This window comes from Ranitomeya variabilis, chromosome 1 (genome assembly GCF_051348905.1).
Source record: "Ranitomeya variabilis isolate aRanVar5 chromosome 1, aRanVar5.hap1, whole genome shotgun sequence".
Lineage (NCBI taxonomy): Eukaryota > Metazoa > Chordata > Amphibia > Anura > Dendrobatidae > Ranitomeya > Ranitomeya variabilis.
The window spans coordinates 163,526,165-163,539,906 of record NC_135232.1 but is presented as its reverse complement, the minus strand read 5'-3'; the positions used below and the strand labels follow the sequence as shown (position 1 = coordinate 163,539,906).

The following is a 13,742-nucleotide window of genomic DNA, read 5'->3' as shown; positions in this document are numbered from 1 at the left end:
AAGGGGCCATGGATACTGCCCCCCAGGCTAAAAACATCAGATCTCAGCCTTCCCAGAAAAGGCGCATCACTAAGATGTGCTAATTCTGGCACTTAGCTTCCCTCTTCCCACTTGCCCTGTAGTGGTGGCAAGTGGGGTGATAATTGGGGGGTTGATGTCACCGTTGTATTGTCAAGTGACATCAAGCCCAGAGGTTAGTAATGGAGAGGTGTCAATAAGACGTCCCCATTACTAACCCCATAGTCACATTGTAAGAAAACACAGACACTCAGAAAAAAAGTCCTTTAATGAAAGAATGACACAGACTCCTTTAATATTCTTAATTAAACCATACTTACGACCTCGCCCATTCCCCCGAAGCCCTCGTCATCTGCAAAAGAGGTAAAAAAAAACAGTTCTTCTGCTCGCGGTGCCATCTGACAGGTCCACAAGTTCACGGCCAATGAACTCACTTCACCTGATGTCAGTGCGAGCGCCATGGGAAAATTTCTCACAGCGCTTGCGACGACATCACATAAGTGAAGTGAGTTCATTGGCCGTGAACTTGTGGACCTGTCAGATGGCACCGCGAGCAGGAGAACTTACGCTCGCGGTGCCCTCAGACAGGGAATAGCAGTTTATACAGACACACAGACGCTGCAGGCCATTAGGCAGAAGTACAGGTGAGGAAAATTATAGTGTACCCCATAAAACATACTGGGCCTATCGGTTGTGCAGCGCAGGCGTCCTGATGCGGGCTAGGTGTGTGTGTGATAGTTAATGTTTCTTTCTTGCTGTTTCCGGGGTAACAAAGTTTTCGTTGTTAGTAAAAAACTAGTTCCTTAACAAATTGCCTGGCTGTGTTCTTTGTCCTCAGCCAGCTGTATTCTGGGAGAGACCACCCTGGTGACTCGGTCTACACGTTTCACAATGTAGGGGCAGCACAGACGTCGTTCCACTGCTCCATTCATTCTCTATGGGGCTGCCAGAAAAAGATGAGCTCAGCAATCGGTCAACCACATAGAGAATGAATGACGCAGCGGTGGAGCGTGTGCACTTCCCCAGCGGTCTGACCCCCAGGCAGGATCAATAACTTATCACATAGTCTGTGAATAGATGCTCACTAGTTTTCACTGGAGAGCCCCTTTAAAGGGCACCTGTCACCTCGTTTTTTCAGTATGAGATAAAAATACTGTTAAATAGGGCCTGAGCTGTGCATTACAATAGTGTAGTTTGTGGACCCCGATTCCCCACCTATGCTGCCGAAATACGTTACCAAAGTAGTCGTTTTCGCCTGTCAATCAGGCTGGTCTGGTCAAAAGGGCGTGGTGTCTTCCCCCAGATTTTGCTTAGTTTTCCGTTGGTGGCGTAGTGGTGTGCGCATGTCCAAGGTCCCGAATCCACTGCACAGGGGAGGGAAAAGAGCGCGATGTGCACTATTTCATTGGTGATCGGTGGGCGCGGCCATCTTCCTTTGGCCGCGCGTGCGCAGAAGCGGCGCTCTGCTGGCCGCGGCTTCAGGAAAATGGCCGCGGGATGCCACGCGTGCGCAGATGGAGATCGCGGCGGCCATTTTCCTGAAGCAGAGTTTGCATCTCGGCTGTGACGTGGATTTGGGACCTTTGACATGCGCACACCACTACGCCACCAACGGAAAACTAAGCAAGATCTGGGGGAAGACACCACGCCCTTTTGACCAGCCTGATTGACAGGCGAAAACGACTACTTTGGTAAGGTATTTCGGCAGCATAGGTGGGGAATCAGGGTCCACAAAATACACTATTGTGATGCACAGCTCAGGCCCTATTTAACAGTATTTTTATCTCATACTGAAAAAACGAGGTGACAGGTGCCCTTTAAGGTCAGCTTCCTAGACAGCCCTGGGCTGGGGCCACAGCCCTTTGTCCTGGAGATCAGACCCCACCAGTAAGACATGAGGCGCTAGTGAGATCCGGCCTGCCTATGCTGAGCACATGACATCATGATGAAGGAAGACATGAATGAATCCGCCATCGTCAGCTCCTTACTCATGTGCTCGCACTGAGCCGTGATCGCCATCTCAGAAGATGCTGCTGAATCAATGACTCACAGCCCCGCCCACTCCGGGGTGTCTATGAGTACATCTTCACTTGGTGGGCGGAGCTATGCAGCTGATCTCCTCTGATTGGCTGAAGCGCCTGGTTGGTCACGCCCTTTGAATGACTGTACGCTGTGATTGGCTAGTAGTAAAACTGCTGATACGGAGCGCACTGTGCAGCTGGAGCCTGGCATCCGGAGGGTGAGGAGGTCCGGAGGGTGAGTGCACGTAGTCATTCCTGCATCCATCCGTTATACACAGGATGCTGGCAGTGCTGGGGCTTGTGGTTCTACCGCGGCTTGTAATTCTTATTTCTCTTTGGTATATAATAGGGTGATATGAGATGATACCTATGAGAATTGTTACTACTGGCCTGTACACAGCAAGTCCATGAGTGGGCAGGGGCTAATCCACGGGGCAGCGTGACTGTGTCCCACGCAGAGAATTGGTCGCTGGTTGTTATCAGCGATCCATCCACAGACTGAACGATCACTGATCATGATCAGATCTCTGTTATATCGTCATCGATAGCCATCTGCTGGTCTGTGGTGGGGGAATCGTCCGACTGCTCGAGCAGCTCAGACTGCCAGGACGTATATCGCTCATACAGCCAGCAGTGATGGAAGAAAAGGGCAATAATCCATTGATGAGCTCCATGTGGCACAGCTCTGATGCCCCATACATTGTATATACACACCAGGGGTATTTATTATTATTTATTTATATAGCGCCATTAATTACATGGTGCTGTACATGAGAAAGGGTTACGTACAGAGTTATAGATATCGTTTACAGTAAACAAATTTACAATGACAGACTGGTACATAGGGGAGAGGACCCTGTCCTTGCGGACTTCGATTCTACGGGATAATGGTGGCTCTGGTGGTGGTGAGGCGGTAGCTCTGGCGGTGGTGAGGCGGCAGCTCTGGTGGTGGTGAGACGGCAGCTCTGGTGGTGGTGAGGCGGTAGCTCTGGCGGTGGTGAGACGGCAGCTCTGGCGGTGGTGAGGCGGCAGCTCTGGTGGTGGTGAGGCGGCAGCTCGGGTGGTGGTGAGGCCGCAGCTCTGGTGGTGGTGAGGCCGCAGCTCTGGTGGTGGTGAGGCCGCAGCTCTGGTGGTGGTGAGGCCACAGCTCTGGTGGTGGTGAGGCGGCAGCTCGGGTGGTGGTGAGGCCGCAGTTCTGGTGGTGGTGAGGTGGCAGAATGGTTATTGCAGGCTGTAGGCTTTCCTGAAGAGATGGGTTTTCAGGTTCCATCTGAAGGATCCGAAGGTGGTGGATAATCGGACGTGTTGAGGCATGGAATGGGGATATTCGGGAGAAATCTTGGAGGCGGTTGTTTGAGGAACGAATACGTGTGGAGGAGAGTAGGAGGTCTTGGGAGGATTGAAGATTACGTGAGGGAAGATAGTGGGAGATTAGTTCAGAGATATAGGGAGGAGACAGGTTGTGGATGGCTTTGTAGATCAGTGTTAGAAGTTTGAACTGGATTAGTTGGGGAATTGGGAGCCAGTGGAGGGATTTGCAGAGGGGAGAAGCAGGGGAGTAGCGAGGAGAGAGGTGGATTAGCCGGGCAGCAGAGTTGAGGGCAGACTGGAGAGGTGCAAGAGAGTTAGTGGGGAGGCCACAAAGGAGGGTGTTGCAGTAATCGAGGCGGGAGATGATGAGAGCATGCACAAGAGTTTTGGTAGATTGTGGGCTGAGGAAGGGACGGATTCTGGCAATATTTTTGAGTTGGAGGTGACAGGAGGTGGCAAGAGTTTGGACGTGCAGTTTGAAGGACAGGGCAGAATCGAGAGTTACCCCGAGGTAGAGGATTTCAGGTGCGGGAGAGAGCGTGATGCCGTTTACCATAATAGATCAGATAGTGGGGATACGTGAGATGGGGGAAAGATGATGAGTTTGGTTTTGTCTACATTGAGTTTTAGGAAGCGAGGTTTGAAGAAGGAGGATATGGCTGATAGACACTGCGGGATTCTGGACAGCAGAGAGGTGACATCTGGGCCAGAGAGGTAGATCTGAGTGTCGTCAGCATACAGGTGGTACTGGAAGCCATGGGACATTATGCATTGTCCTAGGCCAAGGGTATAGATGGAAAAAAGTAGAAGCCCACCGGGCAGCACGGTGGCGCAGTGGATAGCACTACAGCCTTGCAGCGCTGGAGTCCTGGGTTCCAATCCCACCCAGGACAACATCTGCACAGAGTTTGTATGTTCTCTCCATGTTTGCGTGGGTTTCCTCCAGGTACCCTGGTTTCCTCCCACATTTCAAAGACATACTGATAGGGAATTTAGATTGTGAGCCCCATCGGGGACAGCTATGATAATGTGTACAAACTGTAAAGCGCTGCGGAGTATGCTAGCGCTATATAAAGATTATTATTATTATTATTATTAAGCCCTAGGAGAGAGCCTTGAGGGACTCCACCAGAGAGAGGGCGGGATGAGGAGGTAGTGTGGAAAGGTATGAGGCAATCCAGGACAGGGCAAGGTCTTTGATGCCAAGGGAGGAAAGAATATGTAGCAGTAGGCAATGGTCGACTGTGTCGAAAGCAGAGGACAGGTCGAGAAGGAGGAGGATGAAGAACTGTCCATTAGATTTGGCTGTGACTAGAAACAAAGAGATTGGAGGGCACCATCCCATAAAGTAACAACAAAAGGATGGTGGTCAACCCAAAGCTTGACTGGCAAATAGTCTTGAACAAACAGAAAAAGTGTCAAGCTATAAAGTAGGGACCACCACTACAATATTTATAAGAAATATAGAATTTTTTTTATTGTCAAACAAAACAACACACCACACTAATAAAAACAGTTTAAAACAAAGTACCAACATAGGTTCCATATAAGGAACCTTCCCCTGGACATGATTGGTGATCGGTTTGTCAACATAGGTATACAATAATAGTCCCAATTTTAATCCTCAAAGCGTCTAAATAAGTGTAGATGGTTATAAGCCAGACATGAAATGATGAAAACCAGCGTGACCCAGCTCGCAGCACACAATAAAAATACGTCACTATAAGCTGCTGACAGTTTTCCGTATTTACATAGAATGTTCCATGAAGTAACGTAATTCTAATGATTTAGGTTTTTTGCTGGGAAACCACAGACTAAGATGACATTAGACGCTGGATGGATACCATGATGAAAGGACCCCCATAGATATTTCCCTTTTTAATAGAGGGGGGAATACCAAATGTATTAGAAGGTTTGAAGACTTATAAACTTGGAAACATACAATGTAACAATAGTTAAAGATATTCTTAACAAGAAAACCTATGTAAACAGGTAAAATATATATAAAGTATAGTGAGTATGTATTACCCCGCTATACTATGTCTCTGTGCTCGTATATAAAGAAGTACAAAGAGCATCAGGCAAAGCAATGCTTATGCCACCATAGAAGTTACTTCTCAGAGAACATGGTCATAATACCTATCACCACAGGGGTCCAGGGGACAGAGGCCCAACGCGTGTCGCCACACGGGTGGCTTCGTCAGGAGCAGGTGCCGTATTGTGCAGATGACTACTTTATATATACAAATGTTACATACCAGAAATGAGAATATCTCGATCAGCTGTAGAGAAACAGCATGGAGGAGTGAAGACGCTGAAAACGCCGGCATGCTGAGACCGGAACTGACAAGCGTCAGGTGATGAAAGCAGGAGTACAAACATGGCCGCGTAAAGGAGGTATGCGCATGCGTCAATCGCACATATGAAGACACCATTGAGTAGAAAGCTGAGTACCAAGATGGCCGCTCAAAGACATATATGCGCACGCGCAGGTATATCACTCCACCCCCAACATGGAGGAAGATTACTGAAACAAGTATCATGCCTATTACTACGGTACATGCCTGCCTGTACAAAAAGGAGAGGGGAAGGGGATTGTCTTTGCCCTAACCCCATACAATACAATATAACAATAAAGTGCGTAATATATTGCAGGTCAACCATCAAAGTACATCATGGTATAGTAGCGGCGCACTGAATATCGGCGTAATGAACACCGAGAATAGCGATATCATAAAGCAATATGTGAGTAGTATAGAGCTGGCCGCAAAGGACAAATGCAAATGTGTCGATTGCACACATAAAGGTGCCGTTGAACAAGAGTTGGATACCAAAGTGGCTACTAGAGAACATAAAGGCGCACACACCGATTCACACTTACACCCCAATAGGTGGGGAGGTTCAGTTAGAAAAGGTGTTGCAGTAGCTGCAGCAATAGACAGCTGCATGTACCAAAACAAGGGTTTAACCTAGTGTCACCTAGTAACGCAATGTGATTATGGGGTGCACATACATATTGTATAATCAAGATGCCATAAAAGTATGGTACATATTGAATGACAGGTGTCATGGGAAGGCCCACTAGAAAAGGAGCAATTATAGAAGATGCGCAATATCATGACATGGTTAAATAAATCAAATACATCCAAAATATCCTTTGTTGGGCTTAAAAAGGCCACGCATACCATAAAGTGCTGATACTATTATTTATTAATACAGTTAAATCTACTGATGTGCACACCTATCCACATTGTTGTCAATATCAGGCGGCGAATGAGATTGCCCATAGTGGTCTATGGCTGATCACAACCATTTTGGATAGTAGCTACACAATGGTTGGTATATGAGAGTATACCCAAGTTACACCCCCTTATCCAACCAGCGTATAACATACAACCAAATGAGTCAAATGTTCCTCTGCAGCCCCCAGCAATACACTACATGAACAGGTAAAAAAAAACCTGCATAGTAGAAAATTGTACTCCAACCAAAAGGTACGTAGTATGGCGTCCCTAATCAATATCCCAAAAATAAGTTGATTAAGATAATATGCTTGCGAGCTGGTGCCACGAAAAAACCCATATATCAACATATATACACATGCTCAATCCTTAGTACAGAAGGTAGATTTATCAGAGTTGTTTATAGAATCCTGTGAAGAGGATCTCCTCATTAAGGCCCTTTGGGGCCAAACTCTGTAGATTAAAAATCCATTTCGTTTCGCAGCGCAGGAGACGTTTGGAGATGTCCCCACCCCTAATGTTCACATGCACACTTTCAAGTCCCATGACCCTGAAGCTGGAAAATCTGCACCGATGGTGGTCCAAAAAGTGTGCAGCCACAGAGGAGAGAGTCTTATTCTTCTCCCGATCTCTTGATGCCGTAGAGATACTTGAAAGATGTTGCTGCATCCTCCTCCTGATTTCCTGTGTGGTTTGTCCCACGTAAATTTTCGGGCAGCCACAAAATATTGCATACACCAGATTCCGGGATCTGCAGTTAAAGTATTCTTTTGGTCGTATCTGAAAAGGTAGAGTGGAGATAGAAAAACCATCTTGAGAAATCATAAATTGACAGATGTTACATCCTCCACAAGGATACGAACCAAAGGTTCTAACCCCTCGATTTAATTTCGTAGTTGGACGTTGGTAGTGGCTATGGCAAAGATCATCCCTAAGGTTTTTGGCCCTTCTGGCTACCATACATGGAGAGCTGGAAACCAAAGAGGGGATCCTCTTATCGTTTAATAGGATATCCCAATTTGTGTTGAGAAGATCCCGTACATCCGTCCACTGATTATTATATGTGGTAATGAGTGCCAAAGGCCGGTTCGAATCACGTACCTTTTTCTCAAACAGGTGTTTACGGTCCTGTTGAAGAGCATGCTGAAATGCCCCCGAGACAAGTTTGTGTGGGTATCCTCGTTTTCTGAAGCGGTTAGAGAGGTCCTTCGCTTGATGCAGAAATTCACCGTCTGTGCTGCAGTTTCTCCTTACACGCAGGAATTGACCCTTAGGGATTCCTTTTCTTAGATGATAAGGGTGGAAACTAGTAAAATGAAGAAGACTGTTAGTGGCCGTGGTCTTACGATATAGTCCACTCACAATTTTTGAATCCACGATTGAGAGTCTCAAATCCAGAAAGTCAACCGAGATTGCTGAAATCGTAGAAGTGAGCTTGATGTTCAAGTTGTTCTCATTAAGGTCACTAATAAACTGATGACACACTTCTGGGGGACCTATCCATATCAGCAGGATGTCGTCGATATACCGTTGCCAGGTGTGTACCATAGAGCAAAAAAAGGGGATGTTGATAGACCATTGTCTCCTCCCACCACCCGAGAAACAAATTGGCGTATGCGGGGGCACAACGAGCCCCCATTGCAGTACCGGACATCTGCCTATAAAACTTCCTATCAAAAATAAAATAATTTTTGTCCAGTACAAAGTGTAGGAGTCTGAGAATAAAATTGTCATGCTCTATGGCTCTATCTGTAGATTTTTCAAAAAAATAAGTAACCGCCTGCATACCTGAGGAGTGTGCAATGCTGGTATATAAAGATTCGACATCCATACTAATTAGTAAAGAATTCTCAGGAATCTCACAGTCTTCAATGAGTTGTAGTAGATGGGTGGAATCTCTAGTGAAGGATTTCAGGGAAGTTACTAGTGGCTGCAAAAAATAATCAACATAAATACAAGGACGTTCAAAGATACTACCAATCCCAGAAACAATAGGCCTACCTGGTGGTTCAATTAAGGACTTGTGGATTTTAGGTAAGGCGTAAAAAGTGGGGGTGGTTGGTACCGGTGTTGTTAAAAAGTCAGCCTCTTTTTTGGTCAAAACACAGTCTTGGAGGGCCCTGTGGATGATACAATCAAGCTGATCCTTAAAGAATTTAGTTGGATCTGAGGGTAAAACAGTGTAGCAATGATCATTATTCAGTTGCCTTGTGACCTCCCTGAGATATTGGTCATGTGGCCACAATACAACATTGCCCCCTTTATCTGCTTCACGTACCACAAATTCTTTATTCTTCTTCAAACCCTGTAAGGCCTTAAGTTCTTCCTTGCTAAGATTATTTGCCTTGTGAGGATCCAATTTCAGCTTCTCAATATCACGGCAAGTTTTATCAAAAAATATTTGTACCGCAGGGAACAGGGAGAAAGATGGAGTAGCCTGTGATGGAAGGTGTCTAGTGAACCTGCCCCTGGACGATGGACCCTCATTCTCCTGCAGTAATTCCAAGAGGTCCTGGAGGACCTGTCTCTCGTCATCTTGGAAATTATCCAATAAAGATGGTTGGTTGTATAACAATCTAAAGGTAATTTGACGACAAAAAAGGTAAAGATCCTTGACCAATGTAAACTTATTCAAAGAGTTCATAGGAGAGAAAGATAGACCACGCGATAAGATCTTCATTTCAGATTCAGAAAGAACGTATGAGGACAAATTGACAATCTGTAGATTACCCGGTTGAGCTGTATCTGGTGCAATATCTTTCATCTCCTCTTGTTGAACCTGGTTTCCCTCTGGTACGTGGGTGACCAATTCTTGTAGCCCCTGCCCTTCCTTCTGTTTTGTCCTTGTTTTTCTACGACCCCTCCGACAGGTCCTTCTACGTCGCTGGGGTCTGAAGACAAAAAATCACTGGAGGACATGTCCTGATTTATTTGACTCTCCACCACCCTACTTGGGACATCCAAAAGGGGTCTTTTATTCCCCCGGTGTACCCATCTGTAAGCTCTTCCATTATTGTAGTCTGATTTGTCTCTGTGAAATTTATTCCTTTTACGGGTGATAATCTCTTTTTCAAAAGTGTCAATCAGATTTTTCAGTTTTTGTTGAAAAGGGTTCACCTGGGTATCCCTATCAAATTCAATAAGCCTGCTTTCACAAGCTTTTATTTCATCCTTAATTTTATTGAAAAAGGTCTGATCATGTTCTATGAGCATATCTATCAGTATGGTGGAGCATTTAGCCAGACCGGCCTCCCAGGTACTACGAAAATCTGAAGTAGCCTCCCAAGCTGGAAAAATCTGAATACGTAATCCACGAGGTACAAAATTTGCCTTCTTATATTCCTCTAGACTTCTGATATTCCACCATGTTTTCGTCAAAGATTTATGCAAACCCAAAATTTTTGAAGAAAGATTATGAAAATCTGGCTGTGAGTAGCAAAAAGACAGCGCCACAATGGATGGTGAAAAGATAGGAGCTTACATTTATTCTGCCTCCTGTAGCGACGTTTCGGTCAACAGACCTTTATCAATAAAGGTCTCTTTTTGTTCTTTGTGGTCTTGGTTTTGGACGTGCGCCCTTGTGTCCGCTGAGACCTTCAATTTATATATAAAAGGGTGCGGTTTTGACTTTCTTTTATTTTGACTCTGTTGGCTGTGAGTAAGTCATTAGTAATTTTGGTCAGAGCAGTTTCGGTGGAGTGGTGGGGGCGGAAGGCAGATTGGAGGTTGTCAAGGAGAGAGTTAGATGAGAGGTGGGAGGAAGGGGTATCTATGTGCTATGTATGCAAGAGGGGCAGGGGCAAATCTTGGGCATTGGTGCCACCTGTGAAGCCACAAAGGGGCCCTAGAAATAAAGGGGCCACGGCTACCCCCAAACCAGGTGGAACTGTGCATTATGATGAGATATTGGACCCATATACTGTTCTTGGACAAGAGGCATGTTCTATCTGTGCCCATCAGTGGCTCATCTACTAATGTGATATGTGTCAGAACAAATGGGATAAAGCTCCGACTGTGCCCATGGGGACATGGAAATAAAACTACACAATGTGCCAACATCAGAGAGTACAACATAAACAAAGCGATATATACAATATTATATAACACCACACAATACAAGATATACAGTATAAAATATACATTACACTCTAACAACATCATACAATACAAGATCTAAAACATATACGATATACACAACACAATATATCCAAAACCAATCACACAATTCAATATATACAGTACAACATATACAAATAAAACCATCTGACACCACACAATACAAGATGTACAGAATAAGATATACAAAGAAATATATACAATGCTATACATCACACAATACAATATGTGCTATATAGCACCACACAATGCAAGATGTACAGTATAATATATACAATACACTCTAACATCACACAGTGCGATATATGCAGTGTAATATGTACAATACAGCAGATACAATACTACACAACACCACACAATGCAGTATATACAGTACAATGTGACAACTTCACCTTCTGAGGTCAAAACTATAAACAACAACAATGCAAAACATGACAGTGAGAAATCAGGAATATTATCCAGCACTCTTTTAAAAATCAGACATTGTGCAAAAATCCTGGGCGTTTTGAATTTAGAAATATGGATGTTCTTACTCATGGCGCTTGTATTGTCCTAACCTTCCAACTGGGGTATGAGAGATCAGGATAAGATGATTGTCGGCTGAGCGAGCGCCCCTGTGTATGAGAGATCAGGCTGAGATGGCTCTCGGCTAAGCTGTGTGTTGTAGTTTCAACACAATCAGTGTTATATCAGCAGACTATACACATCTCAGCATTTGAGCACTGCTACATCTACATCTGAGAAAACAAGGAATTCTATCAAAACTACACCAAGCAGGCCAGTAAGTGATACATTGCTGGAATCAGGCTCTCTGCCACTACATCATGCTGCTCTCAGATTACATAGCAAAAATCTACTGACAGAAATAACCTGGAATTCAGGTGTTATGTTCAACTCAGATGCTGTGGAAATCTCCTGACATAGCCGGAAGCTCTGACTTATGCCACTGATTATAATACCGTAGCATTCATCATTAGGGTTTATTCAGATGTCAGTTTTTCTCATGCAAGCGCTATCCAACGTTCTTCACAGATAGCAGTGATACCTATGATAGTCTATGGGGAGATTGACATGTCCGATATTTTCTTCAGATCGAGTTGTCCGCACAAAAGGAGACTTGATCCAAGTATTGTATCACCAAAAGTCGCCCATCAATAAGATGTTAACCGCGTGCTTCTGTTTTCCACGCACTGTTTGATTTAAGAAGCTTAAGAAACCTTATTTTTTATCTGAGACAAAGTGATGAATCTCTGTCCAAGCTTTGATGGTAAATAGTGACACACTGAGCAAACTCTGATAACACTCAAAAATACTTACGGTAACTCGGACGGTATTTTTGAACCGTATTTTTGTGTACAGAGAAAAATTACTGCCGAGTATAGGAGCCCTTAGACAAATGTCTTAAAATTCAGATTTATCCTCAAAGGACAGCGCTTACTCACATTCACGTCCCAACATTCTCCAGCAAAATGGCGCTGGAGGCGGTGCATGATTAGGTTAACGTTTGGCCGTCTCCAGCAAAAATAGCGCCGCCAGTGCCGGAGGTTAATCTGAACATTTGCAAATTTGAAGTTCAAATTTTTTAAGTATGCAAGGTCCAGTCACACGGCTACACTTTCCTATACATGAAAAATATAAAGTATACCAATGTATACTGCCCATTCAATGCCAAATGGGTATTCTTTTGGTTTACATAGAGGCCTTTATGTTTCTGGCCATAACTTACGCAAACACAGAATTAAAATGCCCCAATAGAGATCCATAGGAACTTTGTATAATGCAGTAAAGGCCTTTGTGGCTTTGCCGGATGCATGGATAAAAATGAAATCAAAGTTTTGTACTGTGTAAAGGAAAAAGACGGAATATCTATGAATATGTGAGGAAACGTGGGTTATTGTGCACTATTAGGCCATGTCCACACAATCAGTATTTGGTCAGTATTTTACCTCAGTATTTATAAGCCAAAATCAGGAGAGGAACAGTCAGAGGAAAAGTATACTAGAAACAAGTCACCACTTCTGGATTTATCACCCACTCCTGGTTTTGGCTTACAAATACTGAGGTAAAATACTGCCCAAATACTGAACGTGTGAATGTGGCCTAGAGGAGACACCATACCACGGCACATGGAGAGCCCACAGTAATATCCGCATGACTCCATACACATGACATACTCGCTACTGCTCTATCTACATGAGGACAGAGCACATGATTGCAGATGTTCTAATTTCTCCTATATATAGGGAACTATACATGTGTTTGGCCTGTGGTCAGAGTTTCTGTTAAGTAACAACCATTGACAGTATTGTACATGGCATCACAAAACCCATTCATAAAAAAGACACCAAACACTTAAAATGTGGATAAAAATGGCCGTGTAGTTTATTAGGGTTACATAAGTTAAATAAATACCAATAAATATACTCATCTCTTAAAACCAAATTTCCATACTTCTCCATAAAACCAATCCACCCATACATGGGTGATTTTCCCACAATAAAACTACACGACAAATAAATCAAGCATTTAATAAAAGGGAAGGGGGGGTGGGCTTCTTCTTTTCTTCTCTGTCAAACTGAATGATGAAAACCCCAAAAAACAGGGTTTATATAGACAAAAATCAGGCGCCCAAGATTCAAATAGCCAATAAAAAACGGCCAAAAAAGGGCGCCAATCAACCAGCCAAGACTGGATAAAACCAGATTCCCACATCCACAGCTGACCGGCCTGACCTTTGGATGACCTCTCCTTACAAAAGCCATATCATAAAAAATAGGGTTTATGAGGCCATGAGACCCCCGCTGTATTTCTTTTTGTGCTTACGCGGGGGGGCTAACATGGCATCACAAAACCCATTCATAAAAAAGACACCAAACACTTAAAATGTGGATAAAAATGGCCGTGTAGTTTATTAGGGTTACATAAGTTAAATAAATACCAATAAATATACTCATCTCTTAAAACCAAATTTCCATACTTCTCCATAAAACCAATCCACCCATACATGGGTGATTTTCCCACCAGGCCAGGTCTC

The 13,742-nt window shown here is 44.2% G+C and overlaps 1 protein-coding gene across 2 annotated transcripts in view; it reads left to right on the top strand.

Annotated features, from left to right (window-relative positions):
- Positions 1-2,204: 2,204 nt before the first annotated feature.
- Positions 2,205-13,742, top strand: part of STARD4 (StAR related lipid transfer domain containing 4) — a 30,635-nt gene continuing 19,097 nt past the window's right edge. Inside the window, exon 1 of one of the 2 annotated variants that reach the window (XM_077290287.1) lies at positions 2,205-2,274. The gene's annotated coding sequence lies outside the window, so the exon portion shown is untranslated. The remainder of the gene's footprint in view (positions 2,275-13,742) is intronic. The other variant, XM_077290297.1, reaches the window with a different exon arrangement.